The following is a 15,247-nucleotide window of genomic DNA, read 5'->3' as shown; positions in this document are numbered from 1 at the left end:
TTCAACTGACACTAGTATATCATGATCCACCAAGCTTAAAATCTTACAAATAACCTTTATTGTCTCTGTCTCCTTAGCTATTTGTAGTTATTAGGTCACCAAGATCTGAAAATAGACACATCTATGGGAATAGAAGAGGCAAGGTCAAACCACAAGATATCTATATGCTTCCTGAATTCCTACGTAAGCATGTACGAACACGCACTCGTGCACGTGCACATGCACACATACACACACTCAGATTTGAACATGAAATACATTGGGCTTAAAGTAAATAAGTTACTCCTGTTAGCAACCTGTTCTTGTTCCCACTTTAAAGTAAGACTAGGCTATTCCCTAAAAGTACATCTGATTCTATGAAATGTTAGCAAATCATTCCAATTTTTCTATAGGAAGACAAAGGAATACACCTGACACCAAAAGACAACAAGAACATTAATAAAAAATCCTCATTAGATCTCTGTTTCCTCTCAAAGTTCTTCTCAGATGACTTGTCACCCCCACCCTTTTATCAACCCTTCCTCCCCAGAGCTTCTCCATCCTTGGTTCCAGACTAACTGCCTATTCAGAGCAAAGTCAAAGAATTATTTTATGGCCTATTTCAGGGAAGAAAGACAGCAAGAAAGTCAAGGAGTACTTTCTGCTTGTGCTGTTTTCTCAAATGCCAAGCTGTCATATTTTGAAGCAATGTATCCTCAATCCCATTACCTCCAAGCTTCCACTCTTTTCTCATTAGAACAATTCAGTTATCTCTGGCTTTTCCAACTCAGTACCCTAACATCTATTATCTCAGTTAACAAAGGATTATCCTTTGAAAACATCTGGGAATGGTCGACACAACTACTTTTCCTCATGTGTCATAATTGTTTGTCCTGTGACAGATACATCCAGTACAGGCTTGAAAGGTAAAAGAAGCTATAAAGAAGCATCTGCAATCAGAAAGAGGTTGTAGAAAAGAAGAAAAAGTCAGTTATTTTGCTTTCTCTACAGTTAGAGCCAAGAAAACTATATTTAGAAAATTGGATTTTATTCTAAAATTTGGAGATTTTTCCCACATCTCTTCTCTGGATAGATTATAATTCTATACCCCATCTCAAAACTTTTAACATATGCAGAATAACAGGTATTTGCATTCCTTTTAAAGATCTGGTGTGACAAAGCTTGTTGTTGATCAGACTCCCTGTTTCATTCATACATATTATAATGGTTTTGTTTTATAAATATGTTACACACAACAAAAATGTGATTGCTTCAAAATATTTATAAAGTATTAAGGAAATTCAGGACGTACCACCCCAATATAACTGTAGGAGACCAAAATATGCCACCTTAAGAATGCCTCTTTGGCACAGAAATTATTTAAAGTTGATTATTTTGAGAAATAGCAGACACAAGAGAAGCTTTGAAAACAGAAGTTATTCTTTTGTAAGGAAAATTTATATCTATAAAGGAAATCTTCATTTGTGAGAGTATCTCCCTCTCTGTACCAGGAAGAGAAGGATTACTTAATCATTAGAAATTCTTGTCGGTGGAAAAGTCATCAGCAAAAATCTGCATAATAAACCTTGTTCTTGTTTAACAGGCTTTTCTTGGCATAACTTTTTTCTTGTCATAATTGAGTCTCTCTCACATACTTCTTTGTATCAGGGAACCATGGTATTTAAGCTCGAAGTCAAAGCCACCTGTTTCAGATCTACTCCAGAGAACTCCTCATTTTTCCCTGAAAACGTATAGATAAGATACACATGTGATTAAACTTCTGTTTGTTTTTCTATTATTAATCTGTCTTTTATTACAAAGGTCTGTCCCAAATAAGAACTCATGCAGGGTAGAGAGAAAATCTCTGTTTCTTCACCTACAGCTCATTAAATGACTCAAAACAATGTTTAAATAGGAAACCAATGGGGTGTTTAAGCAGGGAAGTAGCAAAAATTGATTTAACAGTATAGGAAAATACTTTTACCTTCAAGGCAGAGAATTTATTATAAATGGGAAAGACTACAAACAAGAACACCTGTTGAAAAGCCACTGCAACAATCTATGCCTGATTTCACTAATTCAGAAGTTATGACAATTTTGACAAGAACACGGCTGAAGTGTCCCTTTCCTTTTATCTATAAAAGGGATATTTCATGAATACTTAGTACTATAAAAAAAATTGTAAGAGAAAGCTTAAAATATTATACAACACAAAATATTTTAAATACTGTGGAAGCAATCACATTCCCACAATTAATGTACTAGTTATAAACCATTACATGCTTTTGAAAATATGTTCTTGAAAGACTTTCACTGGGCAAGAACTTGTTCAGTAGTTCAAGGATGTGCAATACCTGGCACACAATGTGTACTCAATAAATATTTACTAAATAAATACATACACTCATCATTTCTTTAAAAATAGCACCCCATTCAGATATCACACCAATTTACTGGCTTTACCACCTCCACCTACCACCCTGCCTCCAGTTACTATGGAAAAAAAGTCTTTTATCCATAACATATTCTCACAGAATATGAGCTGCAATCCTAGTATATAAATATTTTTAAATAGACCAGAAATTATCTTTGACTTATAAAATTAAACAACATAATTTTAAATCACACAAAATATAGTAGGATTAAAAGTTATGAATGTATCTGCAGAGAAGCAAGCCAGCAAAAATTCAAGTTGTTTGTTTTCCTAAACATTAGTCATATTGGAAATGTGTTGTGTTAAAAGACAAAATTACAACAAATCTAGTTTTACAGACGTTAATTGGCCTTTATTTGTGACTTTAGAATTGAGCAGCAGTTCAGTTCAAAAATGGCTCAGAATGTTCTACCCCACCAAATGTGTAGGTTATATGTGTAACTAGAAAAAAGGAAGTGACATACAGAAAACTGTGCTGAGGTACAGAGATAGCCCAATTGGTTATAGCTCGCATTTGTCTTATTTGAACATGGTTTGAAGAATTGGCCGTCTGTGATTGGCTGAGATTCTGTTCCTAAGTTAGGTTTTCAGTTTGTTTAAGTGCTGAGTTGGGCTGCATTTAGGAACTCACACACAGGCCTCCTTCGTCCCACTTTTAGTTTAACAGTTGTTCATGTGATTTAAAGGATTTGATTAAACACAGTAAAGAACTTCCTGGTGGTGAGGACAGCTAAAAGAATGAGTGATAAAGAGAAATTTAGCATCTCCCTCTCTAGGAAGCTTTATAAACATACTAACTCCTTATAAGTCTCAGTAAATTTCTATGTAAAATTCATAATGTCATGGGTATAGCTTGAGCTAAAATTTACTTCTGCTAACTATAACTTCTGTTTTTAAGTTTGCAGAGTAAATAAATAAAGTGAACAATATTTCAATGCGGGAACTTAGACTACTGAAGAAAACAAAATGCAATCGGGTACATTTTAACATAAAATCAGTACAATTAAGAAATATAACAATTATAAATAATTACTTCTTTGCAAAGAAAGTGCTCCTGAAGGTCCTCACCACACCTGAAAGTAATCATACTGCATTTATTTTTAAATAAATCATTATTCAAAGCTTTCACCAATTTTCACTGACATCCTAAAAGGTAAATACTAGTCAGTCTCTTTACATTTTGTTTGTTTGAGATGGACTCTTGCTCGGTTGCCCAGGCTGGAGTGTAGTGGTGTAATCTCAGCTCACTGCAACCTCCACCTCCCAGGTTCAAGTGATTCTCCTGCCTCAGCCTCCCAAGTAGCTGGGATTACAGGCACACACCACCACACTGAGCAAAATTTTATATTTTTAGTAGAGACAGTGTTTCACCATGTGGGCCAGGCTGGTCTTGAACTCCTGGCCTCAAGTGATCCTCCTGCCTCGGCCTCCCAAAGTGCTGGGATTATAGGCATGAGCCACCACACCTGGATAATTTTTGTACTTTTAGTAGAAACATGGTTTCGCCATGTTGGCCATACTGGAGTCTCTTTACAGTAAATTCAAAAAGTATCATAAAATAAAACTAGTTTACATCAGAAACTGTAAAAAAGCATGTAAGCAAGTCAGAGTACCGGCTACTAGAAAGTAATTTCAAATACTTGCTATTTAAAGGACCAGGCACCATTGAAAAGGATTGATGCAATATAAAGAGACAGGTGAGATTTAAAAGGATAGACTACATTTTAAAAGTTGGTCTTTGAAATGCATAGCTCTGAGTGAGAAAAGAAAAGGCAAAAAGAAGGAAGACAAGCCCTGTGGCAATTTGGCAGTGAAGAGAGAAAGAAGAATAAAAGGAAGAAAAAAATTAGGGTCCTATAAGACAAAAAAAGAACCATAAAATTGGAGGATTCAAAACTCTTCCCCAATCATCATCATTAAAACAAACAAACAAAAGGAAAACTGTTAAATATCTGAACTTTTCTACTTTTTCAGAAGAGAGCACCACTAAATAAGGAATGTAGTAAAATATCCTAATTTCATAAAAACAAATAAAATAAAGATAAGCTATGTCCAGAGATAGGAGAGATGAAAACAAGAAGAAGGAAGGAAGGAAGGAAGGAAGGAAGGAAGGAAGGAAGGAAGGAAGGAAGGAAGGAAGGAAGGAGGTAGGTAGGTAGGTAGGTAGGTAGGTAGGTGAGGGAGGGAGGGAGGGGAAGGGAGGGGACCGAGGGAGGAAGGAATCAAAAGGTTTTCTAGAGATCCACTGGGAGAATTCTGTTTATACCTCATTGGTCAGAATAGAGATTGCATGGTGACTTCTAAGTACAAGGGCATCTGAAATAATGATAAATAATTTTTCCCAGCCTATAGTGGAAGGTAAAAAGAGAAAAGTGAACTTTGCAACTTTTGGGTAACCAATAAACAGTATGTGTTATACCTCTTCTGTAACTGAAATATATTACTTCCATGCTCACACTTTATTAGTAATTCAGCTAAATGTAAAAGTATAAGCTGAAAATGATACTACCTTAGACTTTTAAAGTCATTGCCCCATTGCCTTCGAGCTTCAGTATTGTTAAAAGCCGATTGTTCATTCTACTTCCTGTCCTTTATATGTGACTTGTATTTCCTTTTCTGAAAAGTTGTGGAATCTCTATCTCTGGGGTTCTGAAATTTCATGGTGAAGTGCCCTGGTTTTGAGTCCTTTTTATGTTATCAGGTCTGGAACTTTACCAGTTCAATTTTCACAAAGATCAAACCTCCAGTCTCCATCTAAGATGAAGGAAGGTCAGTCTCATAGTTGTTTGCAGAATGGGGATGAGAAATATCCATTTCATAAACAGACTTTCAACTAATTCCTCTGTTATGTCCCATTACCAACATCTTTGCAGTTCCTGATGCCTCCAATCACTCACTAAGCTATCTTAAAATCATCTGGCATGCATTCACTTTTTTCATGTTAGCATCCCGTTTGCAAGTCTTTGGTGTTAGCGTTCTCTTTTCTGATAATTCGTCAACTCACTTTTCATCTTCAAATAGTGTGTTGACATTTCTTCTCACTGTAATAAATCTCTTACTTCATTTATCCTCTAAGTTTATGCCTTTTAAAATACTTTCGTGAGATTTCAAGAGGAAGCAGAGGAAAATGTGTGTTCAGTCCACCATATTTAATCTGAAGTTCTCTCAATTTCAGCTGTAGTGTAAAGAATGAATTTGTAGGGGGAGGGCTAGAAGTGGTTGGAGTGGGAAGGTGGTGGTGGGTCAAGACTGAGAGGGAGGAGACAATCAAGACTTTTAGTAAGAAGTGGTGAGTATCTGAACCATGATAGTAGCAGGAAAAATAGAGATAAGAGGACAAATTTGAGACAAACTAAATTGATAGAAGCAACTGGAGTTGATAAGTGTCGTAAAGAAGTCCAAGAGGTACAGCACATAAGAGGAATTTCTGTAGGTTACATTTCAATAGTAGCAACAGTGAGCTTTAACTCCTGGCTGGGGTAATCAGAAAAAATGGGTGAAATTTGATAGATGGAGATGGAGGCAGGGCATTCTAAGTTAGATGATTAATCATGAGCATTTATTTGTAACAAGTGTTTTGTGAAGACTAGAACTTAGAATGTTCTGAAATTGAAAAACTTTTGACAAGCACAATTAGTGTGTGTCTTCCTGAGCGGGGAACTGTGATTTGCCTTTTGGGCATATCTTCCCTTTGTTCCCTTTGTTCATTCCTCTATCATTTCAGTAATGACCATGTAAGACAAGTGCTCAGACATTTTACTTAGGAAAGCATGAAATCAGAGAATCAACCCAAATGTCGATGCTTTGTTGATCATGGGCTAACAATAAGTGCTGTGTTTGTGCTATTGTTTTAACAGTTATATGTTCTCATCATTCAAAAGAAAAATTTAAGTGAAAAAATCTTACTTTCACTCCCAGCCTCTATCTGCCTAAACACTGCCCTCTTCTTTCAGTTCCCACCCCGATCCTCTCAAGTGTCCACTCTTACTAATTTCTTGAATATTTTTCTGAATTTATTTATGCAGGTATGAGAAAAATAAATTGTATTTTCCGCTTTTTTACACAAAGCATAGCATTGTGTATATGCTGTTCTGTATCTTGCTTATTTAATAATATACCTTGACAACTGATATATAGAGAGCCATGTCATTCTTTTCGAAGCTACATGTTATTCGATCGTAGAGATGTGCCATAAGATATGGAACCAATATTCTGTTGATGGACATTTTGTTAGTTTTTGGAGGGTTGACGGAAAATTCCTCTCTGCTCTCTGAAGATTTGCTAAAAATCTACTGACAAAAGGCATATTAATAGAAGAAAATGTACACAAATTTATTAACTTCCACAGGAGTTGGGGTAAAAAAATCACATAATGATTATCCCAGCATGCAATGGGGTACAGATTCTTATATACCCCTTCCTTAGGTGACAGGGAGATGAGAAAGTGTGGATGATTTTAGCGTTACTATGAAATGATCTCTAGGGGGACTCAATGGGCTTGAAGAACATACAATGGCCAGGAATAAAGTATGTTGGGCCCGCAGTGCAAACAATGGCTTATAACAAGTCTGTCTAGGTGTGTTGACAGACCTCTTTCTTCCTGCAGTATGAGTTCAGTTAATGAAAACTCAGGGAAGATACCAAAGGTAATTGATTTCTTCTTTGGCAAGTCTAGACTTTAGGCAGATAAGGGAACTGCAGAGAACAACTTCACCCTGTTTTTTGGGAGAGCTTTGGGGGATACAGAGGATTGAGATACAGGAAGAGAGGGAAGGTCAGAGAGATCCTGAGTGGTCGTCTTCAGTTCAGCATGTTAAAGTGCCATATTTTGGGGTATTGGTTTGTAAGTCTCAACATTTTCAATCTTACTATTTTGCTTCAGTGAATAACCTTACACATGAACCAGTTTACACACATTCAACTGTATTTGTAAAAAGCAAATATTTTGTTAAGGAATAAAACTTGAGTGTTTTAGCAAAACTATAATCATGCAGACCCAGTAAAATGTTTAGCCTTGTTTTTCTATTTTTTCATAAATCTGGAGCTAGACCAATGTATGCTTAAAACCAGCTTTTGGGTAACTTCTGTGAGTTTGTGTTTACTCATAATTTAACTTCCAGGGTACTAAAGTAGAACTGAGAATACAGCTAAAGAAATACGCAGCAGGTCCTCTGAGAGAAGAATGGGGTAGAATGATATTGGCCTTGGCAGCACAATATGCCCCAACTGTTGGAGTCACCCACATGGTGTTCAGGCTTTCTAACTCCAACTTTGGGATATCTCTACTGTCATTCTAACAGTCTACCAGTTTTTTGTTTTGCTTCACTTTGTTTGTTTTGTAGAGATGGGGTCTCACTGTGTTGCCCAGGGTGGTCTCAAACTCCTGAACTCAAGCAATCCTCCTGCCTAAGCCTCCCAAACTGCTAGAATTACAGGCATGAGCCACTGTGCCTGGTGTACTGTTATTCTATTAGATTCTCATCCTATTAACCTATTATCATGTTCTGCCCTGACCATAGAGACCAAAGATATTCTTCTTTATGAGAATGGATTTTCCCTGAAGAATAGTAAATTCTCATTATCAGCTGAATGGAAAATGGGATAACCCTCAGGCAGCACATAAGGTGGACATTGGTGAACTTGGTCTCTGTGTTTTGCAAGCAATTTGGCCATCACTTCAAGGATAGTGCCTCCTAGAAGCTAAGCAAAAAGTTGGTGAGAGACTCTAAGGTCTAATTTAAGTATATGGGCTATAAGAGAAGCCAATTCTGGGCTGGGCACCATGGCTCATGCCTGTAATCCCAGCACTTTGGGAGACCGAGGCAGGTGGATCACCTGAGGTCAGGAGTTTGAGACCAGCCTGGCCTACATGGTGAAACCCGCCTCTACTAAAAATACAAAAATTAGCTAGGAGTGGTGGCACGTGCCTGTAATTCCAGCTACTCAGGAGGCTGAGGCAGGAGAATCACTTGAACCTGGGAGGCCAAGGTTGCAGTGAGCTGAGTTCATGCCTTTGCACTCCAGCCTGGGCAACAGAGCAAGACTCTGACTCAAAAAAAAAAAAAAAGGCTGCTCTGGCCAGGCACAGTGACTCATGCCTGTAATCCCAACACTGAAGCAGAAGGGTTGCTTGAGACCAGGAGTTCAAGACCAGGCTGGGCAACATGGGGAGACCTTGTATCTACAAATAATTTTTTTTTAATTAGCCAGGCAGGGTGGCATGTGTCTGTGGTCCTAGCTACTGAGGAAGCTGAGGTTGGAGGATCACTTGAGCCTAGGAGGTCGAGGCTGCAATAAGTTATGATGGCTCCACTGCACTGCAGCCTAGGCGACAGAGTGAGCCTTGTCTCCAAAAAAATAAATAAATAAATAAGAGAGAGAGAGAGAAGCCATTCTACCAATTATTGTATCAACTGTAAGTTACTCTCTGATTGTACTGTTATCTCCAAGTTTTTCTTAATTCATAGCATTGACTAGTAATCAAGGAAATGCAACTTAAAACCACAATAAAATATATTTTCACATCTTAAAATCAGTAAATAAATTATAAAAGTCTGACAATATCATGTATCAGATAGAATGAGGAACAAAAAGAATCCTTCACTGTTGCAGGGAGCATAAATTGGTACTAACATTTTAGAAAACAATTTATCACCATCTAGTAATGTTGAAAATATGCATATTCAACAACCTAGCCATTCCACAGCTGGGCATGTACTCTGGAGAAACTCTTGAATGGGTGTACAAGTAAACAAGCACAAGAATGTTTTTGTATTGTTTGTATTAGAAAAAATGGAAAGAATATAAATATCAATGGGAAAGAGCTAAATGAATTATATCTATATAAGAGAGTTTTTCACATAATAAGAATAAAACTAAGTTGCTTAAATTAGAAAATAGATCTCATAAAAACAACGAGCAAAAAAGCAAGCTGAACAATGCATACGCCTCAATAAATTGTTGTAATAATATAATGTCTTGATTCATACATAGGACTTTGACTTTTCCTCTGTTAATTAGAACTAATTCTGGAGGCAAATACTCCTGCTCCTAATCCCCATGCTGGGAGGTGATGGGTGGAAGCATGAAGGAAGAAAAATAATCCCGGCTGTTACATAAGCTCTCATTTATTTAATTACTTGGATTAACATCCCACAACCTACTCCTCTTCCAACAGTGATTAAGAGCATGTAGTGCATAGATGGCCTAGATTTAAAACCCTCCTCCTTGTGTTTTCAGCATTTTGCTTAATTATTCTGGGTATCAACTTTCTCACTCAGAAACTGCAGCTAACAAGATTTACTTTTCATAAGATTGTGGTAACAAGCAACTTAATCTAGGTAAAACTTAGTGCCTGGTAAATAATAACTACTACATAAATGGTAGGGGTTATGGAGCCTCTCACAGTTTCTACTGATAAGAATTCCTCCCATCTCTGCTTCAGGCTTCTCTCATCCATTCTGGGGCATGGTTTCTCCTCTAGTTTGTCAAGATGCTCCCATGCAAATTCCATGTTTCAGAAACATTGTTGATATCTAGTCTACGGGTTGGTGAAGACTTCTTAGATATGATACCAAAAGCACAAACAAAATAAAAACAATAAAATGTACTTTATCAAAATTAAAACTTTTGTACTTCAGAGGAAACCATCAAGAAAGTTAAAAGACGATGCCTCGAAAAACAGAAAATATTTGCAAATCATTTATCTGATAAGAGAATTGTATCTAGAATATATAAAGAATTCTCACAGCTAAATAGGAAGATGAAATGGGCAAAGGATCTAAACAGACATTTCTCCAAAGAAGATATACAAATGGCCAACAGGTATATTAAAAGACGGTCAGTATCATTAGCCAGATGGTAAATAATAGGAAAATGTAAACAAAACCACAATGAGATACCACCTCACATCCACTAGAAGGGGTATAACCAAAAAGAAGAGTTGGAGAGGATATGAAGAAATTGGATCCCTCCTACGTTGCTGGTGAGAATAAAAAATGTTAAATGTACTTTATAAACAGTTTGGCAGTTACTCAATATGCCAAAGATAAAATTACCATATGACCCAGCAATCCCACTAAACATATACCCAAGATAAATGAAAACATGTGTCCATACAAAAACTTGCATATTAATTTAGATAGAATTTAGATAGGAGCATTATTCATGACAGCCAGAAAGTAGAAACAACCCAAATGTCTATCAACTGATGACTGGATGAATAAAATACGATGTTCATACAATAAAATACTATTGAACAATAAAAACAGAAGGAACCACTGATACATGCTGTACTACGTGTGAACCTTGGAAACATTACACTAAGTGAGAGAATCCAGTCTTAAAAAAATTGTATGATTTCATTTATATACAATTTCAGAATAGGCAAATCTATAGAAATGGAAAGTAAATTGGTGGTTGCCAAGGGCTGGGAGTGAGGGGAGCTTGAAGCAAAATAGAGAGAGACTGCTGACAGATACAGGAGATTTTTCGGGGGAGGGGGTGGTGATGAAAATGTTCTAATGTTGATTGTGGTGATAATTGTACAACCTGTGAATATACTCCAAACCATTGAATTTTACGTTTCAAATTGATGTAGTTTATAGTATATGAATTACATCACAAAACTGCTTTTTAAAAATCTGATGCACAGAACACTTCACTTTCTCAGGGCTGTCATGGATTTAGTTCTTTTGTATAACTTTCTCACCACTTTAATGAGATTTTTGAAAGGGGTAGCAAATGTGCTTGCTCAGTCCACTGTTGATTCAGAAGCTTTGGAGGGACTATTTTTAAAAAGAACTGCCCCCAAAAATATAGAGGACACGGAGAAGTTATGGAACTATATATGTCATACAGGAAATGCAGATGAGTTCATACAAAAAAAAAACAAAACAAGTTGAGTCATAGGCGAGGGAAAAGAAAACCAGTTTGGTTTGTTATTTCTCTAAGGTATAAAGCAACTTAATGAGAGAACTTGTTGGTTTGTTATTTCTCTAAGGTGTAAGGCAACTTAATGAGAGAACTTGTCCTCACAACTCTGTGCTTCTCAAAAAGTACAACGTGGTTTTAAGGAGTTTTCTGTTGAAATATGTAACAGAAAGTTAAAAACGAAGGAGGAGATACCAGGGCTGATATGTATATTGTTCTTATGATAATATACACAATTAAGGGAGCTTGGACTCATCCAAGAATGGTTCAGGGGGGTGACTATGGGACCCCTAACCATGTAGAGGGGTGAAGGGGGCCAACACCCTCTTATTCTCCTATAGTAACCGGAGTACTTTCAAATCCAAATACTTCTCAGCATTTTTATGCCTATCTTAAAACTTTAATTGATAAGATTTCACATGTCAGACCCTAGACTCTTGCAGTTAGTGACATTACTCCTCTTTCACGTGCTGCCTGAATTCCTCTCTTATCCACTAACAAGTGGTCATCTAACCTCTGATATTTACAGTGATAGGGAGTTCACTACTTTACAAAACAACTCACTCTATATTTGTACAGCACGGTTGGCTAGAAAGTTCTTTCTCACGTTGAGACAAACTCAGTTTTTCTGTATCATTGACATATGTAATCCTAGAGAGACTTTTGTTTCTACCCAAAATAGGCTTGTATGACCTTTTCCATATAGGAACCTTCTTGAAGGCAATTATCATGGATTTTTCAATATCGCCTCTAGGCTAAGCATCGGAAGTTTCTTCAGTGGCCCCTTATGTGACATGGCTTTAAAAAGTTCATTGCCATCTTGGTTATTCTTAAATTCTCTGGTAGCTAAGCCAAGCTTATTTCCACATGCATGAAAGATGGATAGGTGGTAAGGCCTATGGTCCTGAACTAGTAAATGAATTAACATATATGAAAGTATTTTTACAACTTAAAACACTTTGTAAACATAAGATACTATTAAAACATATCTACTTCATAGAAGGCAATTTGGCAAAGCATATTAGAAACTTGCAACTCAAAATATGGTCTAAGGTACACCTGGCATCACTTGCAAGCTTGCAAGAAACAATTTCAGGCCCACCTCACATCCATTAAATCCCACTTGCATTTTGACAAGATCTCCAAGTGTTTCATTTGCACATTAAAGTCTGAGGAGCTCTGTAAACTTAAAAATACGCAAACACTTTCACTAAGCAATCCTTGTTTTTAGGTATTTATCCTGAGAAAATGATTAGGTTAAGTACACAGCATTTTTTATAACAGCAAAAGCTTACAAAGAACTTAAAATTCCACTATAGAAAATTGGCCAAGGTGCTTTATGGTTCATCTATGGATACACCATTTGCCAGACAAGGCTAACTTTATAAAGCAAGCTGGTTCTTCTCAGCTGGTGCTGGTACCTAGAAGATGCCTGCTCCTCTGCTGATGCATGCCGCCGTGAACACAGATGTATGTTTAGTTGACGCAAAAGGGCATTACTATCCCCACATCAGTTATTCCTGGAGGAGAACTAAGCCATCTGCCTCGATCATCTTTTAAGGGTTCAGTCAGTTTAAAAATTTGCTTCTATACCTAGGTATTTTCTTTTCTCTGTGTGTTGGTCAGGTACAATTATTTTTAACAGAGCTTCCATCAATATCATAACTAGAGAAGACACTGCAAAGATAATATTGGAGAATTGTTAACAGGCTGTTTACAAAATGTGTACCCGACTGTCAATGAAGTGGCTTGATTTTCTTTTTTTTAAATTTTTCTTTTGTATCCTTTTATTTTATTTACTTATTTTTTAGAGACAGGTTCTCACTCTGTTACCCAGTCTGGCGTACAATGGCACAATCATAGCTCACTGCAGTCTCGACCTCCAGGGCCTCAAGCAATCCTCCCACCTCAGCCTTCCAAGTAGCTGAGACTACAAGTGCATGCTGCCATGCCTGGCTGATTTTGTTTTGTTTTTTGTAGAGATGAGGTCTCAGTATGTTGCCCAGGCTGACCTTGAACTCCTAGGCTCAAGTAATACCCTACCCTGGCGTCCCAAACTGCTGGGATTACAGGCAAGAGCCACTGTGCCTGGCCTTTTTTCATTTTAACTGAGAAATGTGTTCAGCTCTTTTGTTCCTTAGTCATTGATCATCACTTTTGTTGTATCTGTTAGTCTTGTCATAGAGTTGATGTACTTATTACACAGAGAAGGCCTTTTATCACGACCAATTTATTTTAGGAAATTTCAGGGAAAATGTTTTTCTAGAACACCTTATTTGACATTATAAAACAACTCTTCGCTCTTGCACTCCAGACCTCCCTTTCCAGTTTTCTTTTTCTCCATAGTGATCGTCACCACTTGTTTTATTTTATTGATGGGCTGTCTGGCTCCCTCAACTACAAAGTAAACTCCACAAGGGCAGAGAGTTTTGTCATTTTTATTCACTGCTGTACCTGCATCACTTAGAAAGTTTCTGGCACCTAGGAAGTGTTCAGTAAATATTTATTGAATAAGTTTATGTAAAACGTCTCAGAGTCCTTAGAGAAACTGGTCTTTTGGGGTTGGAGAATAAAGTTCTTTACCTCATCAGTTAGACTCTATCTAAGATACACAAGGGCTTGCTAGTCTCCTAAGTTAGTCTGCTAATAAATGTTAACCTTAATAACTGAAATTGTTAGCAGAGGTAATTATCCAGTTCTATATCAAGGCAAAAAGAGAGCAGTGGATAGAAAGGTCTTAGAAGTCCCACTAGGTTCATCCAAGCCACCATACACATAGGCAGAAAAATCAAAATAAGATATGAGTCTGGACAGGGTGAGCAATCTGGGAAAAGATGAACACAATATGCTAGGACCCAGAAATCATCAAGTCTATGAAAACTAAGCCAGAACACAAATGTGAATTCCATAAGATCAGGGACATAATCTGTCTTGTTCATCCAGGCATGGTAATCTGCCAGAAATCGTGCTTAACTGTAAGAACTGAATATTTGTTAGATAAGTAAACCATCAACTAAATGAGATTCATGCAACAATGAAAAACGCTGCTATAGGTACACAATATTGATATACTAGAAAGTTAAAAAATCAAGTTGGAAATTAGACTGCTATTCCACTTTTGTTTGTGTGTATGTATCTACAAATAGGTGGAAGGATATACCAAAATGTCAACAGCAGTTACCTCTGGGTGGTGAGTTAGGAGGTTGTTGTTTATCCCTATATGTTCATTTGTGAATGAATATTTATTACATCATTATAAAAAGGATTTTTAAACTGTATGTGTAAGAGTATATGTTGCTACTGTGTAAGAGTATATGCTGTTACTGTAAAGACATTGTATTACTACTGTTGACCTCAGAGCATGCACCTCTTGCCTAATTCTAGGACTCCTAGCTAAGTCTTTGGAGTTTCAGCTGGAAGAATGCTGGAGGAATATGGAGCTCCTCCCATTTCTCACAGCCACCTCCAACTCTTAAAAACGCTTCCAACTGCCTCCCAGCACACAACCAAGGGAGAAAACTATTCTGTCAAAGAGACGGTGCCAAAAGGCAAAAACAAAGGTAAGGATGATTGCTGGGGAAAGAAGCTGAAAAGGAAAAGCTCAGAACTCTAGCTGGAAATTTGGCTCACATCCCTAGTATGTTACTGCATAGTCTGGCTTTGTTGAATGGCTTGCTTTTAAATGTAAAAGCTAGATGTAAGCAAGGTTTGCAACAAAGTCCGTAAGACAACTCAGCTTTTCTCAAAGGCAAGAAGAGAGCAGGATTTTTGACTGGCTCTTTATTCAATAGTGCTGCTTATTAAATTACCACTGCTACAATGTTTAAAGCCAATTACCTGACCACATCATAAGGATTCTCTTACCGGTTGCCCCAGTTAAATAATGTTGATTGATCAACTCCT

The sequence above is a fragment of the Hylobates moloch genome, unplaced genomic scaffold (assembly GCF_009828535.3).
Source record: "Hylobates moloch isolate HMO894 unplaced genomic scaffold, HMol_V3 SCAFFOLD_8, whole genome shotgun sequence".
NCBI lineage: Eukaryota > Metazoa > Chordata > Mammalia > Primates > Hylobatidae > Hylobates > Hylobates moloch.
This window is presented reverse-complemented; position numbering follows the sequence as displayed.